Below are 16,204 nucleotides of genomic sequence, written 5' to 3' on the forward strand. Positions count from 1 at the left end.
CAAACTGTTAACATGGCTGTTTCACCCGCATTTTAATCACAACACATTTTGAGCATGTTTTCATAACAATAGGTATTTTACGTAGTTGTACAATCTTTTATTTAACTAATTCCCTTCTGTTGGACATTTAGGCAGTTCAAAGTGTTTCACTCTGTAAATAATACAGAGATTCTGTTATTTCATTCGCTTATTGACACCCCTTAGTACGTCTATTTTCATAGAAAACAGTTCCTTCCTACTAACATATTTACATTGATAGAATAAAATTTTACAAAAGGAATCAACATCAATGACTTATACATGGTTTGATTTTGCAGATATTTCCCCCTAGAACTATTATTTTAATTTTTATTCTCTTTGGAAATATACTTGAAAGTGCTATTCACAGCTCAAAAGTTACTGATTTTAATAATATTTACATATTGTTATGTGTAATAATAAATACATCTGATAATATTTTCACTGCATTTCTTTGATTTTTAATCAGGTTGAATATTTTTAATGTGGCAATTGGTGATTTTGTATCTATTTTTTATTGAATCGCAATATATGCCCTTTGAATATTTTTCTACCAAGATATTAACATTTTCCCATTTTTTTTATTGTTTTCTTTATTGGCATATTATTGTATTGTCATATTATGGTGGCTATCTCTACAACTTGGTAGATACAAAGCTAGCTCATCTTTTATAAAGATTGCCTTAAAAAGTGTCTTATGTACGTACACAAAATCGACACTTTTACATAAATTGAATCATATCATGCATGATGTGATTTATAATGCTATTTTTTCTTGCTTCTCTCCACTCCTCAAGTTCACCCACATCTTCACCGACACACCCACAATAACCCATGTTAATGACCTGGTATTTATTTTTATTATTTTTCTCAATTTTCACAATTACATTTCAATATATATAGATAAAATATATACATGTACAGGGTTTTGTCATTTATGATTTCACATAAATGATAGTATATTAAACATTTTCTGCATCTTCTTTTACTCTCTCAAGGACACCTCATAAAAATCCTGCCAAGGTAATTGGTATAATTCTAATTCATTCTTCTTAATAGCCACATAAGGTTCCCTGGGGTGGATGGACCACAATTTATTCAGCCATTCCCCTATTACTGCCATTCACTTTGTTTCTAAATTTTTGCAACTACAAATGGGGCTGCAATAAACATCTTTGAGGAGATGTGCTTACTTATGGGTGTTTTTATTTTGATAGGATCGATTCACAGGAAGAGTATTGCTGAGTCAAAGAGTATGTTCAATTTATTTTTATTTTAATGGATGCTGCCAGATTGCTTCCTAAAAAGGCTATAACAATTCATAGTTCCACTGGCAATGTATAAGAAATTTCCTATGTCTGCATTAGCAATATGTATTATAGCTGTTTTCAATTTTTATAAGTCTAAAGAGTGGAAACATATGGTCGACCATTCTTGAACTCAAATGACATACGATTTTATTGAACATTTGAATTTCACATCCCTGAATCCATTTATTTCTTGGTGCTTTTTAAAATTTTTTCATGTCAACTTGTATATTTTCTGTATACTATAGAGTTTAATACTTTGTCAGCTGTACTGCAAATAACTTTGTTCCAGAGTTCACACATGTATATATACTTTGCTTGTGGAAGTGTTTCTTAAATTCTCTGTGCCAAAGGCCCAGTATTGGAGAATATTTCCAATCTATAGCAAATCGTTGTTTTGTAAAATACAAAATCACACACTTGGATGTCATAGCAATATCAAATATCTATAAAAGTCCATAAATGCTTATTCTCAGTTTCTGTACTTGCCTAGGAATGGGTTGGTAGCACATGGCAGACTGGACAGCTCTACAAATTTACAAACAGGTCTAAGTGACACTAGTTTGTGTCATCCTTTTTTTTAATCAAAACTTTCACTTTTACATAGTCAAATATATTTATTTCCTTTTATAGTTTCTAGACGTTGTCTCTTAAAAAATAGTTTAAGGTCTGTTTTTAGGAATTATATTGCTAAGATGATTCTATTTAAGTCTCAAATACATGTAGATAGTTTTTCTAATTGTATCGTATCTTTTCCCCTTTTTTGTCTGGATTTTTTAACTGTATGGGATGAAGTCCAGTGCTATTTTCTTTCAGAAGTGCTGCCATGCTACCTTGGTCGTTGTGGAAGATACTGCGATCTGGCTCATTCAGCTGCCACTCCCTTCTAGTTTGCCTTCTTATACAGTCTAAGGCTAAAGGTAAAAATCCTGCATTCTTAGATCCAGTTGTACTATTGTTACATATGAGATGAACATGGCAGTAAACAGACACACCCAAGCAAGTCTTATAGCAGAGAGGTCAATATGATAAGTAGTTGTACAAAAGAATGTTTATTCTCTTAGAAAGCACAGTGAAATTGTCTGGGCACAGTGGCTCACACCTGTAATCCCGGCAGTTTGGGAGGCCGAGGCGGGTGGATCCCCTGAGGCTAGGGGTTCAAGACCAGCCTGACCAACATGGTGAAACCCTGTCTCTACAAAAATACAAAAAAATTAGCCGGGCATGATGGTGGGGGCCTGTAATCCCAGCTACTCGGGAGGCTGAGACGGGAGAATCACTTGAACCCAGGAGGCAGAGGTTGCAGTGAGCCGAGATCATGCCATTGTACTCCAGCCTGGGTGACAGAGCGAGACTCGGAAAAAAAAAAGGAACGAAGGGAAGGGAAGGGAAGGGAGAAAGGAAGGAAGGAAGGAAGGAAGGAAGGAAGGAAGGAAGGAAGGAAGGAAGGAAGGAAGGAAGGAAAAAAAGGAAGGAAGGAAGAAAGAAAGAAAGAAAGAAAGAAAGAAAGAAAGAAAGAAAAAGAAAGAAAGAAAGAAAGAGAAAGAAAGGAAGGAAGAAAGGAAGGAAGGAAGGAATGAAGGAAGGAAGGAAGGAAGGAAGAAAGAAAGGAAGAAAGAAAGAAATATTTTGGACCAGGGATGGTGGCTCACACCTCTAATCCTAGCACTTTGGGAGGCCGAGATTGGTGGATCACGAGATCAGGAGTTCAAGACCAGCCTGGCCAACATAGTGAAACTCCATCTTTACTAAAAAGACAAAAATTAGCCGGGCATGGTGGTGGGTGCCTGTAATCCCAGCCACTCAGGAGGCTGAGGCAGGAGAATAATTTGAACCTGGGAGGCAGAGGTTGCAGTGAGCTGAGATTGTGCCACTGCACTTCAGCCTGGGTGACAGAGCAAGACTCTGAAAAAAAAAAGAAGGAAGGGAAGGGAAGGGAAGGGAGAAAGGAAGGAAGGAAGGAAGGAAGAAAGGAAGGAAGGAAGGAAGGAAGGAAGGAAGGAAAGAAGGAAGGAAGGAAGGAAGAAAGGAAGGAAGGAAGGAAGAAAGAAATATTTTGGACCAGGGATGGTGGCTCACACCTCTAATCCTAGCACTTTCAGAGGCCGAGATGGGTGGATCACGAGATCAGGAGTTCGAGACCAGCCTGGCCAACGTGGTGAAACCCCATCTCTACTAAAAATACAAAAATTAGCCTGGCATGGTGGCAGATGCCTGTAATCCCAGCTACTCAGGAGGCTGAGGCAGGAGAATCATTTGAACCTGGGAGGCGGAGATTGCAGTGAGCCGAGGTTGTGCCACTGCACTCCAGCCTGGGTGACAGGGTGAGACACTGTCAAGAAAGAAAGAAAGAAGGAAAGAAAAGAAAAAAAGAAAGAAAGAAAGAAAGAAAGAAAGAAAGAAAGAAAGAAAGAAAGAAAGAAAGAAAGAAAGAAAGGAAAGGAAGAAAGAAAGAAAGAGAGAGAAAGAGAGAGAGAGAAAGAAAGAAAGAGAGGAAGGAAGGAAGGAAGGAGGGAAGGAAGGAAAGAGAAAGAAGGAAGGAAGGGAGAGAGAGAAAGAAAGAAAGAAAAATATTTTGCTCTGTTGGAGTAGCTGTGAGAGGATTTCTCAAGTTCTTATATCATAAATTCCAATCAATAAGAGTAGCAGCAACGCTACTTCCATTTGAAATGTCTCATGTATGGTGAACGCTCTTCCTGGCTGCATAACATCCAAGCATGGTTCTTTCATCTAGAAATCTACCTAACCCATCCTAGTAGATCCCCTTCATTTGAACTAGCTAGAGTAAATTCTGTTGTCTGCAACAAAAAGCCTTGACCAAAAATCGTATATTAAATGATCTCATATACTGAGACACTTTACTATAGTCGCTCTTTTGTTTCCTTGATCCATTTTGAATGGATTCAATATCATTAAGTTCATACCAATAACACTTTGATCTTACCATGTCCTGAGATGTTTATCTTATTTTCTCTTCTTAGGAATTCATACTTTCATTTGGACTTCAAGATAATTGTATCGCCTTAAGTCAACAAACAGAAAGAGAAACAGAAACACAAACCCCAGCTGAGTAAAAGTAAGAAGCTTCCCTAAATCCAAGCTACAATATATGAAGACAAAGACTGAATGAAGAAATGGAAAGTGACTCAAAAGCTGAGGCGAGATAAACCAAGGCACTCACAGAGTAGCATACTAATCATCAACTTGAGGACCTTGGAAAACTAACAAACCAATGGCACTAGGTCCAGCCAAAGATCGTGGGGGGAGTGCTATATAAAAGCATATAAAAGAAATAATTAAACTCCTAAATGTCCACACCCTCCCCTGCTCCGACAGAGTTAGGCAACCACCCTTCTTCCTCTGTAGGAATGGGAGGTATATTCTCTGAAGAAAATGTCCTACAGAACCTTTGCACTTGGTGTCACCAGACATAGAAACAGATAGAGATGAGGTCTAGGGCAGGAGTCAGCAAACTTTTTCTGTGAAGATCCAGATAGCAAATATTTTAGGACTTGTGAGCGATCTGGTCTCTGCTGTAACTACTCAGTTCTGAAATTGTATCACCAAAGCAGCCATAGACAACACTTAAACAAATGGGTATGTATCACAAAACCTTTATAAAAAAGATGGTGAGCTGGATTTGGCCACTTGTTCATAGTTTATAGATACCTGCTTTAGGGTGGTACCAGGAGTTTTAAGAAAAAAGTCTACATGCTGAACAGGGAAACTCTCAGTCATCTTTCTCTGACCACTTCCTCTGTTAGGTTTATTGACCACACCCCACTTTCTACTAGCCCTCATCCTCCCCTTTCCCTTGCCAAAAAAGTAAACTAGTAAATAGGAATATTATTCTCTCAGTCCCTTTTCCAATGGTGCCTCTAATTTTTCCAAACTCTTACTGAAAATTGACCTATTCAAACTTCCTACTTCTTGAGTACAATTTGGTGAATTATGTTTTTTTAAGAAATAATCCCTTTTTCTAGGATTTTAGAAAATCCTAGAAAAAGTATTGCCATAGGAGTTGGATGTGGGGTTTTTATGAACATTTTAATTTTTTCTATATCTGTGAAAATATCTCCTTTCTTATTTTCAATATTACATATTTTTACTCTCATTCTTTCTTTTTAACTAGTCAAACTCACAAGAAGTTGATTTATATTGTTGGTCTTTTCAATGATCCAGCATTTGAATTTGTTTATTCCTCTGACGATTTGTTTCCATTTCAATAAATACTTGTTAAACAAATAAATGGCAGTCATCAGCAAATAGCTTGTTGTTACAGATCATCTGAGAGAAAATGTGTTGAGTGAGAAAGAAGGAGCCCTCTTAAGAACACCAGTATCTAAGGGCTGGGCAGAAAGAAAACAATAACAGAAAAAAAAAGGAGATTGAGAAGAAACAATCTGATGTGATTAAATTGGAGAAAAACCAGAAAAGCACAGTGTCACAGACACCGAGATAAAAGTGTTTTAGTAAGGAGAACCTTGTCAACAGTGCCAAATGCTGCCCAGAGGGGATTTCTTGCCTAAGGACTTAGAAGTGTTCCTTGACATGAGCTGCAAGTAGGATGACCCTTGCAAGGGCAGCAGTAAAAGTCAGATTTCAATGAGTAGAAGTACAAGAAAAAAGTGAGAAAGTAAAGATAACAATTACAGATAACTCTCAAAACAGATCTTTGGTGACAGTAAGACATGCAACAGAGAGAAACTTTTATAAAGATGTGAAAATCTCAAGCATATTTAAATATGGCAGGCAGAAGCCAGTCAAGGGTTGGGTGGAAGATCCAGAGGAAGAAATGTTAGGCAGAGCACAGATGCAGGTATTAGACCCACATCTGAGAAGGGTGCCCCTTCCCTTATGACAAGGCAGGAGGATAAGATATCCGTGGGCCAGCGTGGGTGAGCATGTTTTTATAGACATAGTTGGAAGTATATAAAACTAAAGGATTTGAAATCGCTACAGTAAGTTTTGGAGGAAAAAGATAACTTGGGAATGGAGAAGAATGACCTGTCAGCACTGAGAGCCTTGTTAAGCTTGGAGACCACACAGTTATGAAAACACCAAGCCTAGGAGTGAGGGTAAACAGAGGATGGATCCAGGCTTGCCTGTTGGTGTGACAGTCCCAGGTAATAACCAGTGATACTTGGGAGATTCTCACAGCTCCTCTGGCTCTGCCCATTCTGCACCAAAGCAGCCACAACGCAAAAGCTTTCTCTTCTACTTTTTCTACAGAAGGAAAAGAAATAAGCCTCTACTGCACTTATTGGAATAAATTCCCTTTCTGCCTCTCAGTGCCAACTTTTAAATTGCTTGAAGAGTGAAGAATCCTAAGGTCTCCTTCCTCGTACTGAGATGGGATTGTTCCCTTGACCCCATTCATGGGCAGAAACTGGAGTGGCTCCTTTCAATCAGCCGGCCTCTGGCCACTCCAGGCAAGAGGGAGCAGGCAAAAAAGGGAGTCCAGGAACTAGAGGGAATGAAGGCTGGAACCAGCCAGTCACTCCTCTCTGGTGGGAGCAGGCTCTGTGCTGCCCTGCAGCAGCGTCCAAGTCCCTGCTCTCCCAACACCTAGGTTCTTGTCCAGTGTCCAGAAAAAATCAGGTTGCGCAAATGGATTGAAGGGTAGTATATGTGGAGGATTTTATTGGGTGATGGCTGTCATCAGGATGGGAGTTGGAAAGGGGATGGTGCAGAAAGAAGATGATCTTTCCCTAAGCCACACCTCTGAAGTTATCCACGTCTATCCATAGTCTCCAACACTCAGCCACTTACATCCCCGACGTTCAGCAGCTTAGATCCCCAATGCCCAGCTCTTTGCATCCCCAACCGCTTGCATTGACTACTTACATCAGCCACTGTGTTGCTCTGCCAGCTGAAGTCTTTTTATGGGCACAGGATAGGGGCATGGCAGGTCAGAAAAGCAACATTTGGGCAGAGAAATGGGGTCAGCTGTTTGCACTTAGGGTCGTGATTCTAGGCTTAAGGGTGGGGTCTAGTGGGGAGCCTGCAGCCCAGCCATTCTATATCATCTCCCCGCTCTGAAGAGGCACATCTAAGTGTCTTTAGAACATGGACAAAGACCAGTCTTAGCTACTTCCTGCTGAAAGGGGACATTGTTTGCTGAAAGGGGACATTGTTTGCGGAAAATGGCAATCAGATTCCTCCCAGAGATTTACCTAAGGATCCCCGGCAAAAGGGAGCCATAGTCTGAGGCTCTGGCTGCCTGCCTGTTTGGAGCCTTGATGGCCTCCAGGAGAGAGAAAAAACAAGCTTTACAAGGTTAAATATGCATGGATCAAACATGTGTATTATGCAAGGAAAGAATTTAGTGCCAAAGATCACAGAAATAAGAAGTGAAATATACTAACAAGATTGTACCCCAAGCTGTCTCACCCTGGTAAAAAAAATTAAATTTTGTATGGGAGTGGTTACACTTTGAGAGAGAGAACTGTTCTTGCCACATCTGTAGTGGTTAACAGGTGAACGTTAGGAATGCTGGGGTTCATGGGCTTGCACGGTGGTCATTAAAGCTTCTGCCTGTTTCTTATATCTAAAAGACCAAGGTGGCCGTTTTCAGGAGATCCTATAAAGTACTATCTAGACCCAGGGTCTGTTTCTGAGTATAAACTGGAGATGATAAAGTTTGTTGGTTGTCCATTCTGAAAGACAGGCAATTTGGGGCATCCCTCATCCCCTTCCTTCTTTCAGCAAAAACTTGGGGTGTGAGGGAGAAAGAAAGAGGGTGTTCCCCCCTTTTCTTTTCTATCTCCATCCCCGAGTCCCAGTGACCTCGGCAGATGCCACCCATGGCAAGGGGGCCTAGCGGGTGGGAGTACCCGCTGTTATACACATACACCCTATCTCCCCTGCTGTCAACAACCTTTGAGTTCCCTGGGCCTCACCTATGCCATGGAGCATGGCCTTCTTCCATGAAGCAGGGTTTTCGTTGGCAGGAATTGATCCTGCCCATTTACATTGTGCCTGTTGCCTGGCTTTGGATCCCTCAGATCTCATTTTTCTTTCCAGGGCCTCAACCTGAAGCTTGGAATCAAGTTTGAGATTTAAAAAAGGTATTTGAAGGGCTGCAGAGATTCACTTAGATTAAGTCCCATGGGCTTTGCCAAATTTACAGCTACCAGCCACGAAGGATTGCTCCTCTGTCGTTTTCCTACCATAAGCAGAGTGCTGAGGTAGGAAGAGGACCCTCTCCCTCAGAAAAACAGAAAAACAACTTCAAGGGCACAAGGGCAGTGAGTGGGGTTGAAGGAAGAGCCTCTGCTCTGTGGAAATGGGTTCCTTTAATCACTGTATCCCTTCCCCACTTCAGACCAGCTAGAACTCCATAAAGGGAAACAGAGCCAATATTCCTTTTACCAGATGGAAAGAGAGAGGTGGCAGGGTCTTGAAAAAAAGGCAAATCCAACAGGCCCGCATGTTAACTAACCATCTGTTGTATCCCGGACGGGCCCCTACATGAGATGGGATCGTTCCCTTGGACTCCTTTGTGGGCAGAAACTGGAGTGGCTCTTTTCAGTGAGTCCGCCGCTGGCCACTCCCCACGAGAGGGAGCATTGAAAGCCAGTGATTGTGGGAACTGGAGGTAACAAACGCTGGATCTGGCCAGTCACTCCTCTCTGGCGGGAGCAGTCTCTGTGTGTGTGTGGCCCGCAGCAGCGTCCAAGCCTCTGCCCTCTTGACACCTGGGTTCTTGTCCAGCGTTCAGGAAAAATTAGGTCACATGAACGTATTGAAGGGTAGTGTAGTGTATGTGGAGGATTTTATTGGGTAATGGCTCTCAGTGGGATGGGAGTGTGAAAGGATATGGTGTGGAAAGATGATCTTTCCCTGGGGCCACACCATCTGAAGTTAGGCACTTCTATCCTTAGTCTCCAACACTCAGCCACTTGTAACCCCAACGTTCAGCAGCTTGAATCCCTAATGCTCAGCCGCTCGCACCCCTAACCACTAGCATCATCCGTTTGTGTTGCTCTGCCAGCTGAAGTCTTTTTATGGGCACAGGATAGGGGCGTGGCAGGCCAAAAAGCAACACTTGGGTGGAAAAACAGGGTCAGGTGTTTTCACTTAGGGCCGTGGTTCCAGGTTTAAGGGTGGGGTTTAGCCAGGAACCCAGCCATTCTGTATCACTACTTTGGAGCGGCAACACTGGGATAGGCAGCCTCTGATATAACTATCTTTGACCTGAAAAAGCTAGAGATAAGAAGGACATGAACTGAGATGGGTCTTTTGTCACATGAGCCAGGTCTTATTTTTCTTTATTGCTGTAGAAACTGTTCATCTTGGCTTTATTTTCTGTGAGTTATTATTCAATTTTATAAAAGAAACACAAACATGTTATGTGTGTATGTTTATATGTGTGTGCATGTATACATATATATATATTCTGTGCAAAGATCCTGTAGTCAAACTAGTTACATGCATAGGAAAAAGACTTAATGGATATATGAAATATGATAGTAGAAAAGGAAAACTTTTCTTCTTCGTATTTGAGCCATGAACATGTACTCATTTGTAATGAGAAGAAAATCAACAAAATGTATTTTTAAAGTCAACACATTTGAACAAATATTTTTCTAGCAGCCACATTCAAAAATAAAACCATATTCTGGTCTCATTTCTTTGCATTCAGGAAGTATTTTTCAAATATATCTTCCACGTTCCTGATTTGATTTTCATAGAATAATTCTGCTTTGAATGAATTTTTAAATTCCATTAGATCATGTTTACTTACCTGAAATTCTTTCCTTATCTAATTTGTTTATAATTTCTGCTTTATCTCAATCCGTTCCCCTCTCAGCTCAAATTTCTTATCATTCATCTTTCATCTCATTTGTCCATGTTTCCTTGAGCCCTGAGAGTACAAGGCACATGCTGGTGAATAGTTTCTTCTGTTTATTGCAGTAATATTTTAAAAACGATATTTCCTTCTATTTTTTTCTTTATGTTATAGCATTACTTCATAGGCTCCCTACTGGTTTGCATTTAATTTCCTCATCCTTAAATGATAGGAGATACATCAAGAACTATTTATTCCAAGATAAGGCATTCTGCACACTGTCTGCTTGCAAGCTGTTAAACGCAGGGTCTGGGATCTGAGCCTCCAATTTTGAACCAGTTCAATGATTCCCAGCATTGTGGGAAAAGTGGGCCAGAGGAAGTTCCCCTCAGCCGGGAGGTGTTCTGGTTTTCAGTGAAGTCTGTATGCTGGGGGCCAGACAGTATAGCTTGACTTCCTTTTAATTTCTTTGGTAAGAAGTCCTAACCCAATGATAAGACCGTCCATTGCCACCATACTCAAGAACTTCTGGTAGCAGCTCTTGACCCCCTGACCTCCAGTTGAAATTTCTTCTGACCTCCTCTGGTTACTTTCCAGTGCCACCCCTTGCAACTCCAAAGAAACTGACTCTAAACAAAGGTTGATTCCCAGCCACTGCTCTGGTGGAACTGAAAGGTTTCCGTGTGGAAGCCCCTGACCACCGCCACTCAGTTCAGGTGAGGGACCTGAGTGCTTTCCCCTTTTTTTTTCCTTTTTCTGAATCCTATTCCTTTTTCCCTTTTTCTGAGTTCTTTTTTTTTTTCCTTTTTCAGCCACTGCTAAGCCCTTTGTATGGTGTTGATGCCTGTGTCCTGGACACAGCTATTCTTAGATCTTTCCTTCCTCTTGTTCTGGGGTGTCACCCTTGCATCCCTCCTACTCAGTAGCTGCTACAGTCCTCATCACAGTTGTCCTGGAGCTCACCCTGCAGAGACATAAGATTCTAAGAGAAGTGTTTGCCCACCTTATATCCTGTCTCCAACTCCACTCCTTGCCTCCAGGTGAGGGGTGCTCATGGAGTTTAAAATCCCTGATTTCTGTCATTTATCAAGCCCTGTTGACCTTTTTTTCATATAAACCCAGCAATATTTTATCTAGAAGAAACCACCGTACATTTCTAATACATCATTCGTATTCTCCTAGCTGTAGTAAGAATGCAGATATGGTGCCTAAGTTTGAGGCAGGAGAATGGGGTCTGGAGGGAGGGAATCTAAGGCCAATTCATGCTGACTTCCTAGAACTAAATTGATAAAGGAAATCCCCAAATTTTCACGCCTAAGTAACAAAAGGACCAAATGCTACTCATTTTGCAATCCCGCCACCCCTTCTGCATGGCAGATGGAAATATTAAAGTACCTCTGATTGGTTGCTTTCCACAACCAATCAGATGGTTGCATAGGAGTGTAACTTTGTAACTTTATGTTAGCCTGTGATAGTTGCTTTCTGCAACCAATCAGACTGATTGAGGGCCACCACTTCATTTGCATGGGGTGAACACCAGTGGCCAATGGGAAACCTCTAGGGGGTATTTGGACCCCAGAAGATTCTGTAACCGGGGCTCTTGAGCCACTGCTTGGGCCTGCTCCCACCGTGTAGAATGTACTTTCATTTTCAATAAATCTCTGCTTTTGTTGCTTATTCCTTCCTTGCTTTGCTGTGCATTTTGTCCAATTCTTTCATCAAAATGCAAAGAACCTGAACAACTTGCAGTGAAGACCCTTTACCGGTAACATATTTTGGAGAGCCAACCAGGAGATGAGCCCAAAGTTTGGAATTTATTTTTCTCCTTTCCCCTTTTCTTCTCTGCTGCATACAGGGGAATCTTTTTTTCTCTTTCTCTTTTCCTTTCCAACTCAGGATGCTCGATGGACAGCGCCAAAGCACGGAGGCAACTGCAAGTTGCTGGCCAGCGCCACTCTCTGGTGAAACAGAAAGGTTTCCATGTGGAAGCCCCTGGCCACCACCCGGTTCAGGTGAGAGACCTGAGTCCTTTCCCTTTTTTTCCTTTTTCTGAATCCTATTCCTTTTCCCCTTTTTCTGAGTTCATTTTTTTCCCCCTTTTTCAGTGTTTCGGCTATTTCCTAGTAGCTCCCTAGTAAGTGACGGCAACTGGCTGGGGCCACTCTCCGATGCTGTCTGAAGGCCAAGGAGTGAACAAGGATGACTGCCCAGCCCAAAAAAGGAAAAGACTATTTTCTACCCTTTCTAGTTATAGTCCCTGGTCCCTATGTGTGATGCAGCGGGCAGTGGCAGCTTGTCCAGGGCGAACTCACACAGGTTTCAGGCAACTTGAACCTTCTTTTCTTATGCTAAATTCTTCCCTTCCCCTACTTGACTGGCAAAGGACAAAAAACCCACCTAGCTATGGAAAAAAGGTTATACAACTAGTTGTTTAAAGAGAGAGTTGTTTAGGACAAGTCACAGGGTCCAGGCATGTTGTAGGTGGTATATGTGGGTCACGGGTTGGGGGGATTCATGAGAAAGGGAATTTATGCAGGAACTGACGGGTGGGTTTATCGCTTAAATTTAGAGAGTTAAAAGGTTGCTTTAAGTGGGATAGAAAAACCTTGAGGAAAGTTCGTAGTAGGTCATCGGTGGTGAAGGGAACCAATCCAAAGTGGTGCCAGCACCCATCTAAGTTCAGAGATATTAGATGGACTAAGTCAGGACCCTAAACTGAGGGCACCCCTGGGGACCCCAGTCAGGGCCTAGAATTTTTCCAGGGGGTGACCCAGGTGAAATTTGAGTCACTTGATAAACCCTCCACTTTTCAAAGTCCTCTTCTCTTTTCCAGGCCACTGTGGACAACTCTTAATCTATTCCGCCTGATTCCTCACTTGACTACATCCTCCACCATTGGAAGCAATTTGACCCTGACAATCTAAAGAGAGGAAGTACATATTTTTTTTCTGCAATACTATCTGGCCCCATTATGAGCTGCCCAGCCAAGAACAATGGGCAGTCAATGGTAGCCTTATGACACCATCCTGCAATTAGACCTATTTTGCAAGAGGCAGGGCAAATGGTCAGAAATCCCATATATACAGGCTTTCATGACCCTATACCAAAACCTAACAATCTGCGAAACTCCCAGAACCCGCCCCCTAAAGGAAAGTTCTAAGGCACAACTCGATATTACAGATGACCTCATTTTACAAGGACCACCTGTCTCTCAGGGTGAATAGCAACTGCCCCCATACAGCCCCTTGCCAAGTGCTCCTGAGGCTAAAACCCAGGAGCAAACACTGGGGACCCTACTAAGTCCCCCTCACACTTGGAGGGGAACACCTTATTCAACTCTCCCTCCAGCCCTGCTACCCCTTAGGGAAGTAGCAGGAACCAAGGGGCCCGTCCTAGTGCAGGTCCCCTTCTCTATAACTGATATACAACAATGTATGGGGAAGCTATTCTGAGATTCCTAGGAAATGTGCAGATGGGTTCCAAATTTTGACCTTAGCCTTTGAATTATCATGGAGAGATGTTCAATTCATTTTAGCAACCTGTTGCACTCCCTCAGAAAAGGAATGAATCTTTGAGGCCCCCCGCCCCCAGAGAAGTGGATGAATTATTCACTCGAAACCCTCAGGACAATCACCGGAGCCCAGATACAGTTCCCACTACTGATCCTAATTGGGACTGTAACACCCCCATGGGAATGAACAACCAGGCTAAATTTCTTGAGGCTCTCCTTGGAGGAATGAGAAAGGGAATAACTAAGCCAGTAAATTATAATAAAGTAAGAGAGGTTACACAAGGCAAGGAGGAAAATCCAGCCATGTTTTATGGCAGGCTGGAGGAAGCCTTTAAGAAATATACTAATCTGGACCTGTCCTCTCCTGAAGGCAAAATATTAATGGCATAGCAATTCATTAGTCAATCCACTGCAGTTATCAGACATAAGCTCCAAAAGCTACAGATGGGGCCACAAAGTAATCAAAATCAGCTTCTTAATACCACCTTTATGGAGGTATTATGACCTGGAGGAAGGAAAAAGGGAACAGAGTAAAGAAAAACAGCAAGCCAAAATTATGGCAGACATCATTGGTGACGCCCTGAATGCCCAAAAAGCGTTTAAGGGAAACCCGAAGGGCCATAAACCACTGCCCTTTTCTGCAGGGTGGATGGAAAATTGGTTGCAGAAAGCAATGAATCAGACATTTGTATAGGAGTGTAACTTTGTAACCTCACTTCAGCCTCTGATTGGTTGCTTTCTGCAACCAATCAGAATGATTGTAGGCCACCACTTCATTTGCATGGGTTAAACACCAAGTGGCCATAATAGGCTCTTAATGCCAGCAAAGGCTTTTGCTTCAAATGCAAGAAAAATGGGCACTGGGCAAAGGAATGTACTAAGCTTCCACCAGGCTCCTGCCATCAGTGGGAAGGCACCAATCATGACCCCTGGCACTGGAGAATTGACTGCCCCTGCTCCCACCGAGGGGCTCAGTCAGGCAAAACTCTAGCAGTGCAAAAGGAGGAATTAGATGAAGACTGAGAGGGCCCAGGGTCTTCCTCACCAACCCTGTCCTGTAACACTGTAATTACTACTTAGGATCCCCAGGTAACTGGACATCAGGGGCACTCAAATTCAGTTTCTTTTCAATACAGGGTTGAATTACCCTGTCCTTACTGCTTATGCAGGAAAATTTTCCTCCTGGTCCGTGGGTGTTATGGGATTGGAAGGAAAGCCGCAAACAAGATTCTTTACCCCTCCTTTGATCTGTCAATTTGAGAAACAAATCTTCCACAGAAATTTCTAGTAGTACCAAGCTGCCCAGTCCCCCTGTTTGGAAGAGATATTATGGTTCAAATAGGGATACTACTACAATTTAAGCATCCAGCCTGTCACCCAGGCTGGAGTGCAGTGGCATGATCTCGGCTCACTGCAACCTCCACCAGGTTCAAGCAATTCTCCTGTCTCAGCCTCCCGAGCTTTAGAGTGATCCAGTTCTCCTCACTTTCTTGCTTGCCATCCAAGAATAACTGTAAAATGTGCTGGGAATGGAACATCCTGAAATATGGAGGGACTGAGAAGAGCAGGGTGAGCTCTGTTCCTGTTCAAAACCTGCCCCCAGAAACAAGATGTCCTTCAATGCTTTAGCCCAGCATGTCATGTCCATGGGACAATACATGGGAACACAGGGAGGGCTGTTTTGGGGTCCCTCAGCTGCAATGCTAGCGGGGCACACACAGACAAGACTGTCCTCTCCAGGCAGCTTTCCTGAGGCTTGTGGGATCGGCACATCATGAACACTAGGCTTCTGCTGTCTCTTGCTGCCTAGAAAGTAATAAATCCATTTCATGTGACTTGTGTGCATGGTGTGTTCTGTCTCACCAGACTCAGACAAATTGGTAACCAGTGCACGGTGAATCTGCTTCACAGTGATTCTGCTTCAGAGTACTTTGTTCTTCTGTCCTGAAAGAACTCTTGGGTGATATACACGCTGAGTGCCACTGCCTGTTGGAGTCATAAAGGCACCTTGCCACTCTCCCCTTTGTCTACTCCAGGCCACTTGCCACTGAGCAATGCACTGGCATCTCATCCCCTCAGCATCACATCTGCTTATGCAGCTGATTTTGTCTTTCAGATTCAAAGCGACACAGACCCTCTGGACTTCAAAGCAACTCTGTATTCCCAGCCCAACCATTTCTTATATTCGTGGCTAAATAATGCAGCCTATTGACTGGTTCTCACCCACAGTGGGGGCGGGTCTTCCTCTCCCAGCGCACCAACTCAAGAGTCAGTCTCCTCTGGCAACACACTCACAGACACACCCAGAGACTATGCTTCATCAGCCATCTAGGCATCCCTCAATCTAGTGAAGTTGATACCTAATATTAACCATCACCCTCAATCATTAACTTATTAATTTGTTTATCCCTTCAAAGGAAATATTTGTTGAATGCCTTTTATATGTCAAGCATTGTGGTAGACCCTGGGGGCATGGCATCTTTCCTCCCAGTGGGACCTTGGTTTTTATTGTTTTTTTTTAATTTTTAAAATATTATGTTTAGTTGGCAAATAATAATTATATGTATTTATAAA

The sequence above is a fragment of the Pongo abelii genome, chromosome 19, assembly GCF_028885655.2.
Source record: "Pongo abelii isolate AG06213 chromosome 19, NHGRI_mPonAbe1-v2.0_pri, whole genome shotgun sequence".
Taxonomy (NCBI): domain Eukaryota; kingdom Metazoa; phylum Chordata; class Mammalia; order Primates; family Hominidae; genus Pongo; species Pongo abelii.